Source organism: Rhinopithecus roxellana, chromosome 4 (genome assembly GCF_007565055.1).
Source record: "Rhinopithecus roxellana isolate Shanxi Qingling chromosome 4, ASM756505v1, whole genome shotgun sequence".
Lineage (NCBI taxonomy): Eukaryota > Metazoa > Chordata > Mammalia > Primates > Cercopithecidae > Rhinopithecus > Rhinopithecus roxellana.
The window spans coordinates 144,762,801-144,780,513 of record NC_044552.1 but is presented as its reverse complement, the minus strand read 5'-3'; the positions used below and the strand labels follow the sequence as shown (position 1 = coordinate 144,780,513).

At 38.6% G+C, this 17,713-nt stretch overlaps 1 protein-coding gene across 1 annotated transcript in view; it reads left to right on the top strand.

Moving 5' to 3' along the window:
- Nucleotides 1-17,713, top strand: part of UTRN (utrophin) — a 603,735-nt gene that overhangs the window by 418,389 nt on the left and 167,633 nt on the right.

Sequence of the window (17,713 nt, the reverse complement as noted above, 5' to 3'; positions counted from 1 at the left end):
CAGAATTCTGACTAGGAAAAGACCTTGAAAATTACCCAGAGAGACAGAATGATTAGTGTTATTGGGGTCAAGAATATTTTAAGATCATATTTAATAGATAGTGGACAGGTCCTAATTAAATATAAATGTAGTGAATACTGGCTGAAAAATATCTTATTGGGCAAAAATCTAAAAGCAGAACATTAGCAGGAAGTCCTAGATCCGTTTTGTTTTGTTTTGTTTTTTGCAGTGTACCATGTGTACAACCTTTAAACCAAATGGTCTTGAATTTGACTCTGACTTTACTATTTCTCTGATCTTGAACAAACTACTCAGACTCTTTGAGCCTTAAATTTGTTTATTTACAAAATCAGAATAGAAATATTTAACACTCACGATTGCTATGAAGATTGAAAGGAATGATTTGATAGTTCCCTAATCTATGTAAATCCTGCCTAAGAAAGCATCTAGTTAAATATTTTTATACATAAAGGGGCTCAGTGGGTCTGCCTCCGCTGGTTTCAAGATTTAATGGAGAACAGAATCTTCAATGATTACCCATCATGAATGAATTAAAAAAATTTTTTTCTAAGATGTCTTCAAAGATTTTTATTCTTCTGGAGCTCAGAGAGTGGAATTTGCAGTTCCTCTAACATGTGAGGAAGGGAGCAATGTAGCATGGACATGGATGCTCTGTGTAAAGTTCCCACTGGAAAATATAATAGGTCAGCACTGGCCAACTACTTTTTCTTAAAAAGAGAAGAAAATTAGGGAGTACTACGTAGTGAGGGATTATACTTGTTTAAGACTTGAATTTTCAACTGCCTAGATCCCATCAGGTTGCAACTTTCCATTCCTCATAAATATGAACAAAAATATTAAAAATGTTAATAGTGAAAAGCATTCACTGAGCATCCAACAAAGTCATCTCTGACAACAACCTAAGAATTCCAGAGCTGGTCCTAGTGAAGTGTACATGGTGCTGGGATTTTCAGAGGTTAGAGAATGACTTATTTAGGAAGAATAACTTAAGACCTATATCATAAACAGATAAGTAAAAAGTTATAGACAAAAATTTTTGGTCTTTCTTGGGAGTTATTGCCTAAACCTATCATGAAAATTTTTTTTTTTTTTTTAACTGGAAGGAAAGAACTTATAAACTACAGCTGGAATATTATGTAATAAGTAAGTTAATAAGTTAATGTTATTTTTAGAAGATGGGGGAATATGCCTGTGCCAGTGGACTTTTGCATTAAGGTAGATCAGACATTCCAGTAAAATGTGATAATAAATTAATGTGATGATGAATTAAAATAATTTTTACTTTGATTAGTCACCTCAAGAAATTCAAGCACTTATTCAAGCACGTAATACAAACTTATTTCTAGGCTTGAGGCATTGCTATTAATAAGATATAGTCCCTACCACTAGAGGTTCACAAATCTGTTCAGATTAAGGTAGGGTCCAAAGCAGAGAGTGGTTACTCTCACTTCAAATGATCGAAGAAGGCTTCGTAAAAGAGTTCATTCCTTAGCTGAGCCTTGAAACATACATAGTTATTCCCCAGATGGTCTAGGTGATGACTGGGGAAGGATAACTAAGCTGGGGTCTTGAAATAACACTGTGTTTATATGAAAATCAATACATTAAGTATGACTGAGAATACAGTTTGCTGCTGGTGTCGTGGGGAAAAGACTATGGCTAACCAAAAGAGAGAGGGATAAGAGACAAATCATGCATACCTATGTGTAACCAAGCTCCCTTCCACTGTGGATGGAATTGGGAGCCTTTTGAGTATCATGATTAAATTTGGGCTTTGGAGGAATCCCTCACACAACTGTGGAGGATGCCTTGGATGAGCCCGTTCTGAAGAGGGGAGACCTAGTAAGAGACACTTTCAGCATCTGGGAAAGAGAAGAGAGATTGAGTAGATAATTAGTTCACATTGTTAAGGCACTGGAGAGACATCCAGGAGAAGATAGCCAAAAGCCATTAGATGGAGATCTGCTCTTCAAAAGAGAGCAGTAGGTGAAATACACAGATGGGAGGGGGTGTCCAGAGACAGGTGGCAGGTAACCATTGTGAGTTAGTTATTAGAGAGGGTGAAACATTAGAAGAGGGCAAAGCAAAGAAGTCCAAGAAACTCTAATACATAAGGAATGGGCAAAGGAAAGGGAAGCAGCAAGGAAACTGAGAAGTCCCTATCCTGAAGAGGGATGAGATCCAGGAGAGAATATTGTCAAGAGCCAAGGAAAGAGGGGTTTCTAAAAGAAGTGCGTAAGTAATGGTGTCAGCTGCTTAAAGAAGTGGAGTAAGATCAGGCCTGCAGAGTCCAGGAGCAATTAGAAGGGCTTTGGTGGCCTTTTGCCAGGGCTTTTTTTTTTTTTTTTCTTCGGTTGAGGGAGAAATCTGATTGCAGAGGACTAAAGAGACAGAAGGGGAGGTGAGGATGTGGCAATAGAACTGAGTCTACTCAGTCTCATTATCTCAAGGAACTCATCTGTGAAGGGAAGAGGAGGGAAGAATGCATTTGCTGTCTTATTATAGTTGATACTATTGCAAGTTTATAACAGCTGGTGTCTGTATCTATATCCATATAGACCTGTCTGTGCTTTTACAGAGATTCAGTATGGCATTGTAAAAATTTTTTAAATTTTATTTTTAATGTTTGTGGGCATATGGTAGGTGTATATATTTATGGAGTACATGAAATATTTTGGTACAGGCACGCATGCAATGCATAATAATCACATCATGGCAAAAGTGGTATGCATCCCCTCAAGCGTTTATCCTTTGTATTACAAACAATCCAATTATACTTTTTTAGTTATGTAAAAATCTACAATTAAGTTATTATTGACCGTAATCACCCCATTTTGCTATCAAATACTGGATCTTATTCATTCTTTCTATTTTTTATACCTATTAATCATCACCATTTCCTCCCCATCACCCCCATGCCCCACCAACTACCCTTCCCAGCCTCTGGTAACCATCCTTCTACTCTATCTCCATGAGTTCAATTGTTTTGATTTTTAGATAAATATCAACTGATTTTTAGATAAATATCAAAATAACTGAGAACATTCAATGTTTGTCTTTCTGCGCCTGGTTTATTTCACTTAACATAATGATCTCCACTTCCATCCATGTTGTTGCAAGTGGCAGAATGGTAGAATAGTACCCCATTGGGTATAAATACATTTTCTTTATCCATTTATCTGTTGATGGACACTTAGGTTGCTTTCAAATCTTGGCTATTGTGAACAGTGCTGCCACAAACATGGGAGTGCAGATATCTCTATGATATACTGATTTCCTTTCTTTTGGGTATATAGCCAGCAGTGGGATTGCTGGATCATATGGTAGCCCTATTTTTAGTTTTTTGAGGAACCTCCAAACTGTTCTCCATAGTGTTTATAACTTACATTCCCACCAACAGTTCACAAGGGTTCCTTTTTCTCCACATGCTAGACAGCATTTTTTATTGCCTGACTTTTGGATAAAAGTCATTTTTGACTAGATTAGGTATGTTTAGCTAAAGGCGTAAATGATCTCTTCTTCATTTTTATATTTAAAAAATGAATGAGACAAAATTAAAATAGCATATTTGTTATTACTTGCATATTTATAAAAGATAAAATGGTTTGTTATTTAATTTACCCTCTACGTTTGCCAAAAATAGGTATGTGCTCAGTAATCGTTAGCTATTATTATTCTCATTGATTACCTCTTTGTTTGGCACTAATTGAAAAGACATAGAAATTCTCTCTACCCTATGTTTTTCGCTCTTGGTCGGTAATGTTGGGGATTTCTGAGAAGGTCTCCCAAAACAGCTTCCCCTTTTGCTGGCTGGATTCTGAACAAGTATGAAACAAAGTGTGCTCAAAGGCATTCATCATGTGGCCAATAGAGAACTCAAATGCCATGTTAAGTACTGATAGAGGCCAGATTGGAGGTGGTAACTTAGAGTGAAGGTGAGTAGGGCTGTCAACCAAACCCCAGAATGAGGCAGAATCACCAGCAGTCACTGGGCAAGGTGGCTTCCCAAGTGAGAAACCATGCATAGAAGAGTAGAAATGAACTCAGTATCTGCATGGCCTGTTCTCAGGTGGTCCGTATGGACTGAGCTAAACATGCATGCCCAATTATTCTCCCTGAATTTACAGATCAGATTCATCACTCCACCTCTGCAGGGACTCGGTGAGTTTCAGGGGTGGAGAAGAGACCGGAGTGTGCTTAGTGAGAAAATCCCTCCCCAAGGGGTGGGAGGAGTGTTCTCATAACAAATCTGTAGAGGCAGTCCACCTCCCAGGCTCCTGACTCCTTCATTGCCTACTGAAAGTGATCACTGTGGAACACACTCAGCCCTACTTCTCTGTTCTTTCCTCTCATTCCTTTAATGCACAATCTGCCCCTTATACTACCTTCTGTTGTGAACACATTGTCCTATGTCTTAAATATTTCTTGAAACTCTTCCGTAACTTTTCTCTCTAAATAAATGTTGGGTTTCCCCTTAATTGCCTACTTTACTTGAAACTCTTCAACAGAGGTTAATTTCCTCATTTTCCTCACCTGGCAGCCAATGAGAATATTCTGAATCTTTACCAACTACTATGGACACCAAACGGTCTGAATACCAGCCATAAACATCAAATGTGGTGCCAGAAAACACTGGCTGAAAAGGGAGCCCTGTCACACAGGGATAAGAGGGACAATTGCCAGCCTCATTGTGACTTGTTAAGCATTACTTCTCCATCTCTCAACAACATCTCCTTAGAAGTGAATGCATCCATTATTCTATCCTTTCATCATCTTATTTCTGCTTCTTCCTGATCTATATGTAGGGCATACTTTCTACATTCCTCATTCATTCAAGTGTTCCTTTACCTTTTTATTTTATTTTATTTTATTTTATTTTATTTTATTTTATTTTATTATTTTATTTTATTTTATTTTATTCTGAGATAGGGTCTTGCTCTGTTACCCAGGCTGGAGTGCAGTGGCACGATCTCAGCTCACTGCAACCTCCGCCTCCCGGGTTCAAGCGATTCTCCTGCCTCAGCCTCCCGAGTAGCTGGGATTATAGGCAGCTGCCACCACACCCAGCTTATTTTTATATTTTTAGTGGAGATGGGGTTTCATCATATTGGCCAGGCTGGTCTCAAACTCCTGACCTCAGGTGACCCACCAGCCTTGGCCTCCCAAAGTGCTGGGATTACAGATGTGAGCCACCTTGCTCAGCCCCATTTACCTTTCATTCTCTATCCTTTTCTCAACTACAGTTGTTGGTGGCAATATCCATATTCATAACTTTTTATATTTTGATTTCCAAGTTTCTTTTTACTTTACCTGTAAATGCCTTTATCCCTGTTCTAAGTCCCATAGACCTGGTCACACTGGAAGTCAGTTAACATTTCCTGTCATCTTGGCATCCCTGAGATAATCAATCTCCAGGAGATCAAGGGCAGACTGTTTTCCAGAGTACACATTTTATTTTATTACATTCGACCTGGCCATGTGCATCCGAATGCAATTTGTTTTGCCCTATTAGTTAGTAAAGAGCCCTCTGTTGTATCAAATCAAATAAGAATTGTTTACAACCTCATCAGTAAAACAGCTCTCCTTCACATTGAAGTTATGACTCTTATCCAGGGGGGTGCCTTCCTTCATTAGCTTATTTTATACTGGACCTATCTATCTACTGTTATCTAACTTTATAGTTTTATCCAGTTCATTTTTATTTTTTACTTATTTATTTTTTAAAAGTTTTACAATTTCAATAGCTTTAAGGTACAAGTGGTTTTAGCTACATGAATGAATTGTATAGTGGTGAAGTCTGATATTTTAGTGCACTCGTCACTCGAGTAGTGTACATTGTACACATTTTGTAGTTTTTTTTTTTTTTTTTAATATCTCACTGCCCTGGTAACCTCCTCCACCTCTGAGTCTCATATGTCCGTTGTATCACTCTGTACACCTTTGCATACCCATAGCTTATCTCCCGCTTGTAAATGAGATCATGTGGTGTTTGGTTTTCCATTCCTGAGTTTCTTTACTTAGAAGAATGGCCTCCAGCTCCATTCAAGTTGCTGCAAAAGACATTATTTTATTCTTTTCTATGGCTGAGTGGTATTTCATGGTATACACATACCACATTTTCCTTATCCACTCATTGATTGATGGACACTTAGATTAGTTCCAAATCTTTGCAATTGTGAATTCTGCTATGATAAACATGAGTGCCATTGTCTTTTTGACATAATGACTTCTTTTCCTTTTGGTAGATACCTAGCAGTGGCACTGCTAGATCAAATAGTAGATGTACTTTTAGTTCTTTGAGAAATCTGCTTAGGGATTGTACTAATTTACATTCTCACCAGTGTATAAGCATTCTCATTTCACCACATCTTCATCGACATCTTTAGTTTTTTGACTTTTTAATTATGGCCATTCTGGCCAGGGTAAGGTAGTATCTCATTGTGGTTTTACCAGCATTTGCCTGAGGATTAGTGATGTTGAGTGTTTTTTCATATGTTTGTTGCCCAGTTATATATCTTCCTTTGAGAAATGTCTAATCATGCCATTTGCCCACTAAAGGATTATTTGTGTTTTTTCTCACTAATTTGAGTTCCTTGTAGATTCTGGATATCAGTCCTTTGTTGGGTGCATCATTTACAAATATTTTCTCCCATTCTGTGGGTTTTTTTTTTTTACTCTGTTGATTATTTCTTTTGCTGTGCAGAAGCATTTTAGTTGAAATAGGCCCCATTTATTTATTTTTGTTCTTGCTAGATTTGCATTTGCTATTGGGGTCTTAGTCATAAATTCTTTGTCTAGGCCAATTTCCAGAAGAGTTTTTCCTAGGATTTCTTCTAAAATTGTTATTGTTTCAGGTCTTAGATTTAAGTCTTTAATCAATGTTGAGTTGATTTTTGTATGTGGTGAGAAATAGGGATTCAGTGTCACTCTTCTACATGTGACTTTCCAGTTTCCCTAGCATCACATATTGAATAGCGTGTCCTTTTTCCAATTCATGTTTTTGCATGCTTTGTCAAAGTCAGTTGGTTGCATTTGGCTGTATTTCCAGGTTCTCTATTTTGTTTCATTGGTCTGTGAAGATGCTTGATATAATTTTGATTTTTAAACGTTAATTGAGACTTGTTTTGTGGCCTTTGTATTCTGGAGAATGTTCCATGTGCTGATGAGAGGAGTGTATATTCTTCAGTTCTTGAGTAGAATGTTCTGTAAATATCAGTTCGATGCATTTGTTCTAGAGTGCAGTTGAAGTCCAGTGTTTCTTTGTTGACTTTCTGCCTCGATGATGTGCCTAGTGCTGTCAGTGTAACGTTGAAGTCCCCACTCTTAATGTGCTATAGTCTATCTCTTTTCTTAGGTCTAGTAGTAATTGTTTTATGAATTTGGTAGCTCCAGAGCTAGATGCATATATATTTAGGATTGTAATATCTTCTTGTTGGAATGATCATTTTATCATTATATAATGACCTTCTTTGTCCCTTTTTTGTCTTTTTTTTTTTTTTTTTTTTTTTTTGAGATGGAGTCTCACACTGTCAACTGGACTGGAGTGCAGTGGCACAATCTTGGCTCATTGCAACCTCTGCCTCCCAGGTTCAAGTGATTCTCGTGCCTCAGCCTCTCAAGTAGCTGTGATTACAGATGCCCGCCACCACGTTGGGCTAATTTTTTGTATTTTTAGTAGAGACAGGGTTTCACTATATTGGCCAGGCTGGTCTCAAACTCCTGACCTCATGATCCGCCTGCCTCAGCCTCCCAAAGTGCTGGGATTACAGGCATGAGCCACTGCACCTGGGTGTTTGTCTTTCTTTAAAACTGTTGTTGCATTTAAAATCTGTTTTATCTAATATTAGAATAGCTACTACTGGCTGGGCATGGTGGCTCATGCCCATAATCCCAGCACTTTGGGAGGCTGAGGCGGGCGGATCATGAGGTCAGGAGTTTGAGACCAGCCTGACCAACATAGTGAAACCCTGTCTCTACTAAAAATACAAAAAATTAGCTGGGTATGGTGGCGGGCCATGTCGTCCCAGCTACTTGGGAGGGTAAGGCAGGAGAATTGCTTGAACTCGGGAGGCAGAAGTTGCAGGGAGCCGAGGTCATGCCGCTGCACTCCAGCCTGGGTGACAGAGTGAGACTCCATCTCAAAAAAAAGGAAAACAGAGTAGCTACTACTGTTCACTTTTGGTTTCCATTTGCATGTAATATTTTCTTACACCACTTTACCTTGAGTCTGTAAGAATCCTTATGTGTTAGGTGAGTGTCTTGAAGAGATACTTTGGTTTGTTTTTATCTATTCTGCCATTATGTGTCTTTTAGATGGGAAATTTAGACCATTTGCGTTCAATGTTAATATTAAGATGTGAGGTACTGTTTCAGTTATGTTTACTGTCACCTAGATACTTTATTTTCATTACTGTGTTATTGTTTTATAGGCCCTGTGAAATTTATGCTTTCAAAAGGTTCTTTTCTGGGGCATATTGACCTTTTGTTTCAAGACCGAGAACTCCTTTTAGCACTTCTTGTATGCCTGGTCTTCTATTGACTTGCATATGTTGAACTATCCCTGCGTCTTTGGGATGAAACCTACTTGGTTGTGGTGAATTATCTTTTTGATGTGCTGTTGGATTTGGTTTACTAGTATTTTGTTGAGGATTTTTGCATCTATGTTCATCACAGATATTGGTCTGTAATTTTTTTTTGGTATGTTGTTGCCTGATGTTGGTATCAGGTTGATAACGGCTTCATAGAATGAGTTAGGGAAGATTTTCTCTTTCTCACCCGACACATAAGGATTCTTATAGACTTAAGGTCAAGAGGTGGAAAAATATATTCTATACAATTGAAAACCAAAAGTGAGGAGGAGTAGCTATTCTTATGTTAGATAACACAGACTTTAAAGCAAAAACAATAAAAAAAGACAAAGAGCGTTATTATATAATAATGAAATAGTCGAACAAGAAGATATTACAATCCTAAATATATATGCATATGACAAATTCCTTCAGCATTTGCTTATGTGAAATGCTTCTCCTTCATTTATGAAACTTAGTTTTACTGAATACAAAATTCTTGGCTGACAATTTTTTTCTGTTTAAGGAGGCTACAGGTAGGATCCCAATTCCTGTTGGCTTATAAGGTTTCTACTGAGTCTGACTTAGCAGTCTGCTAAGACTGCTGTTAGTTCAGTAAGTTTTTCTTTATAGGTCGCTTGATGCTTTTGTCTCAGTGCTCCTGGAAATGTTTCCTGCACGTTAACCTTGGATAGCCTGATGACTATATGCTTTGGTGGTGTACTCTTTGTAGTGAATCTCCCAGGACTGCTTTGTGCTTCTTGCATTTAGATGTCTAAATCTCTAGCAAGGCTAGAGAAGTTTTCCTCAGTTATTTCCTCAAGTAGGTTTTTGAAACTATTTGGTTTTTCTTCTCTCTCAGGAACACCAGTGATTCTTAGATTTGGCCCTTTTACATAATCCCATATTTCTGGAAAACTTTGTCCATTTCTTTTCATTCTTTTTTCTTTAGTTTTGTTTGACTGGGTTAATTTAAAAGCCTTGTCTTTCGACAGACTTTCGACAGACTTTTGATAAGGCCCTGAAATTTCTTTCTTCTACTTAGTGTAGTCTATTATTAAAACTTTCCACTGCATTTTGTAATTCCTTAAATATGTATTATATTTCCAGTAGTTCTGATTTTTTAAATCTATCTCATTAGAAAAATTTTCCTTCATATCCTGAATTGTTTTTAAAATTTCTTTATGTTGTTTTTCACTCTTCTTTTGTATCTCCTTGGGTAACTTAATAGTCATCTTTTTGTATTCTTTATCTGGTATTTCCAAAGATTTCGTCTTGGTTTAGATCTATTGTTGGAGAGCTAGTGTGATCATTTGGTGATGCTATAGAACCCTGCTTTTTCATATTCCCTGAATTATTTTTCTGGCTCCTTCTCATTGCAGAAGACTATTTATTCTAATTATTTTTGAATTTATATTAGATTCAACTATGTATTCTTTATTTCTTTTTCTCTCCTTGAGGATGTGACTTTAATGTTTCTAGTTTATTGTAACCTAATTCAGCTCTGCATGCTTTCAGGGGTGAAGACTCTGCATGAGTTCCTTGGTTATGGAGTCTTTGTATGATGGCTTTCTCAGATACTCATTGTAGTAGTAATGTGCTTGGTGTGTGAGCAGGTTCACTGTCTTCTGTGGCATTGGAATGACAGTGGTCTCTTGAAGGTTACCTCATTCCCCAATGGCGTGTGCACTTATTTATTTTATCCAGTATTTCACTTATTTCACTTACTAGGTTGAACAGTTCAAGTTTCAGGCCAGTAGTGGAGGTGTCCTTGAGTAAAAACCAAACAGGTGGGTAATGTAATACCCAGTGATGCACAGAGGTCCCAGCCTTAACAGAGGCAGCTGGGGGTATCTCAGAAATGCGCTGAGGTCTTTTCAGGGAAAAGGGAGGAAGCTACCTTAGCCCTCCTGTCAGGCCAGCAGGAAAGCCCCACCACCCAGTCACTCTCCTGACCCAGTTTCCTGGCTATTCAGATGACACAGGTACCTCTTTCCATCTGTAGGAATGCTGATGTTACACATAGAGAGGGACTGTGACTCCACCCCCCATGAAAGCCTGAGCCTGGAGGGCACTCCTCTTGTGGGGATACAGTCACCCCACTGTTCTAGAAAGGCTGTCTACAGGTGTACCAATGCCAGGCTCCTGTGGGAGAAGCCTCCAGGTGTATCTGTTATGGTGGGTGAAGGAAAGAATAAGTCCCCTTCTCCAAGACCCTTCACGAGCACCAGGGCTGCCTGACTGTTGGGACAGAGCTACAGACTTTCTCCACTGAGCCCAGCATTGCACCCATGCCTCTGCTGAAAGAAACTTCCCACAGGTGGAAATGTCTCAGACTCAAGGCCTGCCATCTTCATTCTTTTGTCGTTCTTTTGTCCCACAGGTTGCTCCCTTGATTTGGAGCACTCCCTCTTTCCCCTAGGAGTAGGAATCCCTGAGGGCCAGACTACTGTGAATGCTGCTGCTCCACTGGGTCTAGCAACCCATTTGGACTGCCACAGTTCAAGCTGGTGTGGGGGAATGTCTGCAAGGGATCCAGTGATGTGACCTGTCCCGAAGTCTCACAGCAGTGGGTGCCAGCACCAGCTCTGAGGGGGGTTGCAGAGGAGTGATGTAGACTCTGTGATAGTCCTTGGTTATCAATAGCCTTAGTGTGTTGGCTTTCTCACATGCCATGTGTAACAGTAATGAACAGCTCACGTGGGCAGACTCAGGGCCTCCTGATTAGCCAGGGTGATGCAGGTGATGGTGACAGCCGAGGTCACACAAGTTTTCCCCTTCCTGGTGCAGTGTGATTCTCCTTGGAGATGCTATCATGGACTGTGTCAGTTGGCCTCCAGCTAGGAGGTGGCACTTGGAAAAGAGCACTGGCTGTGGTGGTAGTGGTGGGATTTATGCTTGCCTTATGTTACCCAGGGGAGGTACTCTGGTGTCCCAAGCAATGGGAGGGACCGTAGAGCTCCAAAAAGTTTCTGGGTTTTGTGTGTGTGTGTGTGTTAAGCTACCAGGAGGAGTGAAGGGGCAAAACCAGTAGGGAGGTGGGTCAAGCAAGGCTCTCTACAGGTGGACGCAAGCAGCAGCCCTCGTGGGGATTGGAGGACATTTTGTTGGCTGCTGGGGTAGTGTTACAAGGAGGAGCACAGTTGCCTCTGCTACGCAAAAGAGTGCAAATGAGGAATGAGGAGTAGCCAGCAGCAGTAAGCCCCACCTAGCTCACCTTCATTTGGCAAGGCAGGTCTCACATCTGCAGCATTCCGCTAGCAGCAACAGCTAGCAAAGTTCCAGCCAGTCTGCACTCAAACTCAAGACTGCCTTAGATCATAAGCCTTCCCAGTGGAGATGGAAACTGCAGGGTTTTCAGGCCATGCCCATCCTCATCTGCCCATGAAGCAGGGGCACCCAGCTCCTGTGCCCACTCAAGTTTATATCATGAATCTCAGTTGGGAGCTTCTCTCAACCTGTGACCCCTGCCTGAGTTAACTGGCTGACCTCCACGAGGTCCCCTATGAGTTAGAATCAGGAATGACTTCCCTTCATCCCTCTGGAGACTGGGAGTGCACACACAGCACATCCCAATGTGGTTCCTTCTCATCTACTCCCCATTGCTCACTACATCAGCTCCGGAGCTGGGTAGGGTTAAGGCCTTTTCCCTAACCTGGATTGCCAGGTTCCCCAGTGGGTGTGTATGTCCTGTAGGCAGTTTCTCCCTTTCTCACACTCTGGGGACTTACAATTTTTGGCCTGGCTCATGATGTATGCTGCAGCCTGCTGCTTCTTTCAAACGGTCTGTGGTGTCTGTCAGTTTTCCTTGTTAAGTTCCTGTGTTGCTTCTTGGAAATAAGTTCACAGTATGAATCTCCACATACTATTTTGTGTTTCCAAGTGGAAGAGGCATGCTAACAATGCTTCCAATCCACCATCTAGGGGGAAAAAAAAGTTTTATTCACTTTATATGCTAGATCTACAGTATTTCAACTTGATTTTTATGTATTTATTTACTTATTTATTTTTGAAACAGAGTCTTGCTCTGTCACCTCGGCCAGAGTGCAATGGTGCAGTCTTGGCTCACTGCAACCTCCATCCCCCAGGTTCAAGTGATGCTCAAGCCTCAGCCTCCCATGTAGCTGGGAATACAGGCACGTGCCACCATGCCAAGCTAATTTTTGTATTTTTAGTAGAGACGAGGTTTTGCCATATTGACTGGGCTGGTCTCGAACTCCTGGCCTCAAGTGATCCACCCTCCTCGTCCTCCCAAAGTGCTAGGATTACAGGCCTGAGCCACTGCGCCCAGCCCCAACTTGATTATATGAAAATGCACATCCTCTGATATTTTCAACTGTCAGATTCTCCAGCTTTTAAATGTTTATTCCTTTTTTTCCTGAATTTTCGCATCCTTCTTCTAATCTTTAGTTGATCAAACCCTTTCTCTTTTCAGACTCCATTAATCCCCTCTACCTAGTTTGGAGCCCATCATAAGATACTTCAGCAGTGTCAGGACCTTGAATTTCCTTTCTCCTTTTAACTTCTTCTGTTTCCCAGTCTCTGACATTCCAGTGTCCACACCCTCTCTATCCCTTGCCTTTAATCTTGGACTCTGCCTAGTGTTGCACTAGAAAGTGAAAAATGGTAACATTGGTCCTGCTATAATTTGTTACTTTCTACTTACAGTTGGTATTGTTATTTTCAATGATTTTCTATTATATTCACCACCTTGTCTATTTCATTTTTTAATTATTTATCATTTACATTTCATGTTTATTTAACTTTTAATTTCAGTTCAGGGTACATGTACCAGTTTGTTATATAGGTAAACTAGTGTTATGGGGGCTTGTTGCACAGATTATTTCATCACCCAGGCATTAAGTCTAGTACCTTATAGTTATTTTTCCTGATCCTCTCCCTCCTCCCATGTTCCACCTTCTGATAGGCCCCAGTATTTGTTGGTCTCCTGTATGTATCCATGTGTTCTCATCATTTAGCTCCCACTTATAAGTGAAGACATGTGATATTTGGTTTTATGTTCCTGCATTAGTTTGCTCAGGGTAATGGCCTCCACCTCCATCCTTGTTCCTGCAAAGAACAAGGTCTTGTTCTTTTTCATGGCTGCATAGTATTCCATGGTGTATATGTACCACATTTTTTCAATCCAGTCTTATCATTGATGGGCATTTAGGTTGATTCCATGTCTTTGCTATTGTGCATAGTACTACAGTGAACGTACAGTGAACAGTGAACACATGTGCCTGTGTCTTTATAACAGAATGGTTTATATTCCTTTGGGTGTATACGCAGTAATGGGATTGCTAAGTCAAATGGCATTTATGTTTTTAGTTCTTTGAGGAATTGCCACACTGTCTTCCTCAGTCGATGAACTAATTTACACTCCAACCAACAGTGTAAAAGTGTTCCTTTTTCTCCTCAACCTCATCAGCATCTATTATATTTTGAGTTTTTACTAATAGCCATTCTGACTGGTGTGAGAGAGTATGTCATTGTGGTTTTGATTTGTATTTCTCTAATTATCAGTGATTTTTTTTTGTTTTTACATGCTTGTTGGCTGCATATATGTCTTCTTTTGAAAAGTCCTTTCAAAAGTCCTTTCATGTCCTTTGCCCACTTTTTATGTTATTGTTTTTTTTTTCCTTGTAAATTTGTTTCAGTTCCTTATAGATGCTCAATATTAGACCTTTGTCAGATGCATAGTTTGCAACAGTTTTTCTCATTCTGTATGTTTACTCTGTTGATAGTTTCTTTTGCTGTGCAGAAGCTCTTTAGCTTAATTAGATCTCATTTATCAAATGTTTGCCTTTGTTGCAGTTGCTTTTGGTGTCTTCATCATGAAATTTTTGCCCATTCCTATGTGTAGAATGGTATTGCCTCAGTTGTCTTTTGGATTTTTTTTTTTTTTTTTTTTTTTTTAGTTTTGGGTTTTACATTTAAGTATTTAATCCATTTTGAGTGTATTTTTGTATATGGTATAAGGAAGAAGTCCAGTTTCAATGTTTTGCATATGGCTAGTCAGTTACCCAGCACCATTTATTGAATAGGGAATCATTTCCCCATTGCTTATTTTTGTCAGCTTTGTCAAAGATCGTAGTTGTAGGCATATAGCCGTATTTCTGAGTTCTCTGTTCTGTTCCATTGGTCTACGTGTATATTTTTGTACCAGTACTGTGCTGTTTTGGTTACTATAGACCTATAGTATAGTTTCAAGTCAGATATCATGATGCCTCCAGCTTTATTCTTTTTGCTTAGGATTGCCTTGGCTATCATGCTCTTTTTTTGTTTGTTTCACATAAATTTTAAAATAGTTTTTTCTAGTTCTGTGAAGAATAGTATTGGTAGTTTTATAGGAATAGCATTACATTTATAAGTTGCTTTGGGCAGTATGGTCATTTTAATGATGTTGATCCCTCCTATCCACGAGCATGGAATGTTTTTCTATAGGTTTATGTTGTCTCTGATTTTTTTGAGCAGTGTTTTGTAGTTCTCCTTGTAGAGATCTTTCCCTTCCCTGATTAGCTATATTCATAAGTATTTTATTTTTTTGTGGCAGTTGTGAATGGGATTGTGTTCCTGATTTGGCTCTTCTCTTGACTATTCTTGATGTGTAGGAATGCTAGTGAATTTTGCACGTTGATTTTTTTATCCTGAGATGCTGCTGAAGTCATTTATTAGCTTAAGGAGCTTTTGGGCTGAGACTGTGAAGTTTTCTGGATATAGAATCTTGTCACCTGCAAACAGATATAGTTTTACTTCCCCTCTTTCTATTTGGTAGCCCTTTATGTCTTTCTCTTTCCTGATTGCCCTGGCCAGGACTTCTGATATTGTGTTGAAGGAGTGGTGAGAGAGGGCATCCTTGTCTTGTGCCAGTTGTAAGGGGAATGCTTCCAGCTTTACCCATTCAATATGATGTTGGCTGTGGGTTTATTGTAGATGGTTCTTAGTATTTAGAGGTATTTTCCTTCAATATCTAGTTTGTTGAGAAATTTTAACCTAAGGGGTGTTGAATTTTCTTGAAAGCCTTTTCTGCATGGATTGAGATAATCATGTGTTTTTTTTGTCTTGTTTTGTTTATGTAATGAATCACATTTATTGATTTGTGGATGTTGAACCAACCTTGCATCCTAGGGATGAAGCCTACTTGATTGTGGTAGATTAGCTTTTTCATGTGCTGCTGGATTTGGTGTGCCAGCGTTTTGTTGAGGATTTTTGAATCTATGTTCATCAAGGCTATTGGCCCTGAAGACTTTTTTGATTGTTGTTGTGTTTCTGGCAGGTTTTGGTATCAGGATGATGCTGGTCCCATATAGTGAGTTAGGAAGGAGTTCTTCCTCTTCAATTTTGTGGAACAGTTTCATTAGGAATGATATCAACTCTTCTTTGTACATCTGGTAGAATTCAGCTGTGAATCCATCTGGTCCTGAGCTTTTTTTGGATCGTAAGCTATTTATTACTGACTCAATTTCAGAGCTCGTTATTTGGCTGCTCAGCATTTCATTTTTTTCTTGGTTCAGTCCTGGGAGAGTGTATGTGTCCAGGAATTTATCCATTTCTTCTAGATTTTCTAGTTTATGTGCATAGAGGTGTTCATAATATTCTCTGATGGTTGTATTTTTGTGGGGTCGATGGTGATATCCCTCTTGTCATTTCTGATTGTGTTTATTTGAGTTTTCTCTCTTCTTTATCAGTCTTGCTAGCAGTCTATCTATTTTATTAATTTTTTTTTCAAAAAACCAGCTCCTGGATAAGTTGATCTTTCAAATGTTTTTTTTTTGTGTGTGTGTGTCTCAGTCTCCTACAGTTCTGCTCTGATATCACTATGCCTATTTTAACAGATTTTGATTCTTTTTAGTCCCCAAATTCTCTCTCTGCAGGTGGCCTTCATTTTTTTTGTTTGTTTGTTTTGAGAATGAGGCCATCTGATTGATACTCTTTATACTACTTGGAGCATTTAATATGCATTGATTCTGTATTCCACATTATGCTTTTATTGTGCTAAAGTTGATATTAAACTTTTTATAGCATAAAATGTCATGGCAGGGAACATTTACTCTGATTTATCATACTTTTTTAAAAACAAAATGTCTGCCAAGATCATAATAACAGCTAATATTTATTGAATATTTATATGCTAGATCTACCCTAAGCGTTTCACAGGTATTACCTTCTTTGACCATGGTGTGGCCATTGGAACAATGTAATAATATGTGGCTCCAATACCACAGGTTAATATCTTAAACATTATTTTTCAGTCTTTTTGGGTAGCTGTGATTAAACTTTTTAAATACTAAAATCCAACATGCTGCATCTTCTTTAGCATCTAGAACAATACATACAATGATAAATTTCACTTCAATCTGTATAAGAGAAGAATGCTATTGACTTGAAACGTCAGCTAGAAGACAGGCTGTCAGGAACTTTGATTATGTTTTTTACTCGCTGGAAAAATGTAAATTGGAATCACACTGACACGTTCTGTGCTGTGGATGACATAGGTTTAAATTTTCATGTTAAACTTATTTAATTTGAGATTATGTTAATTAAATATCCATTTATCAGCATAACGATGTTTAATATAGACCTTTATTAACATGGTTTCAAAGGCCAGCAAAATTGTCAAATCTAATGAAAACAGTTCAAAGATAAAATTCTATCTTCCCTTTCTTTTATGAGTCTCTTAAAAATTCAGGGCACCTTTTTAAAAGCCCTTAGAGAAGATTAACCTTTAACATCATCATTTAAATCTAATGTTACCACATTTTACAATGTCATTGACACTATGTTTAGCCTTAGATAGTTGGTTTTCCTAACCATATTGTAAAACTACTATTTTTTTTTTTTTTTTTCCAAATCTAATAGAGGAAGATTCAACTGCTGTCTTTTTTATTCTGGTTTATCTAGTGTAGCACATTCCAGTAGAACTTTCTCCAATGATAGACATTATCTATATCTACACTGGTTAATATAATAGCCATTAGCTATATGTGGCCTACTGAGCACTTGAAATGTGACCAGCGCAACTGATAACCTGAATTTCAAAATTTACTCATTGTATTTATACTAAATTAAAATTTAAATAGCCACATGCTACTGGTGTCTACCATATTGGAATCACGGCTTTG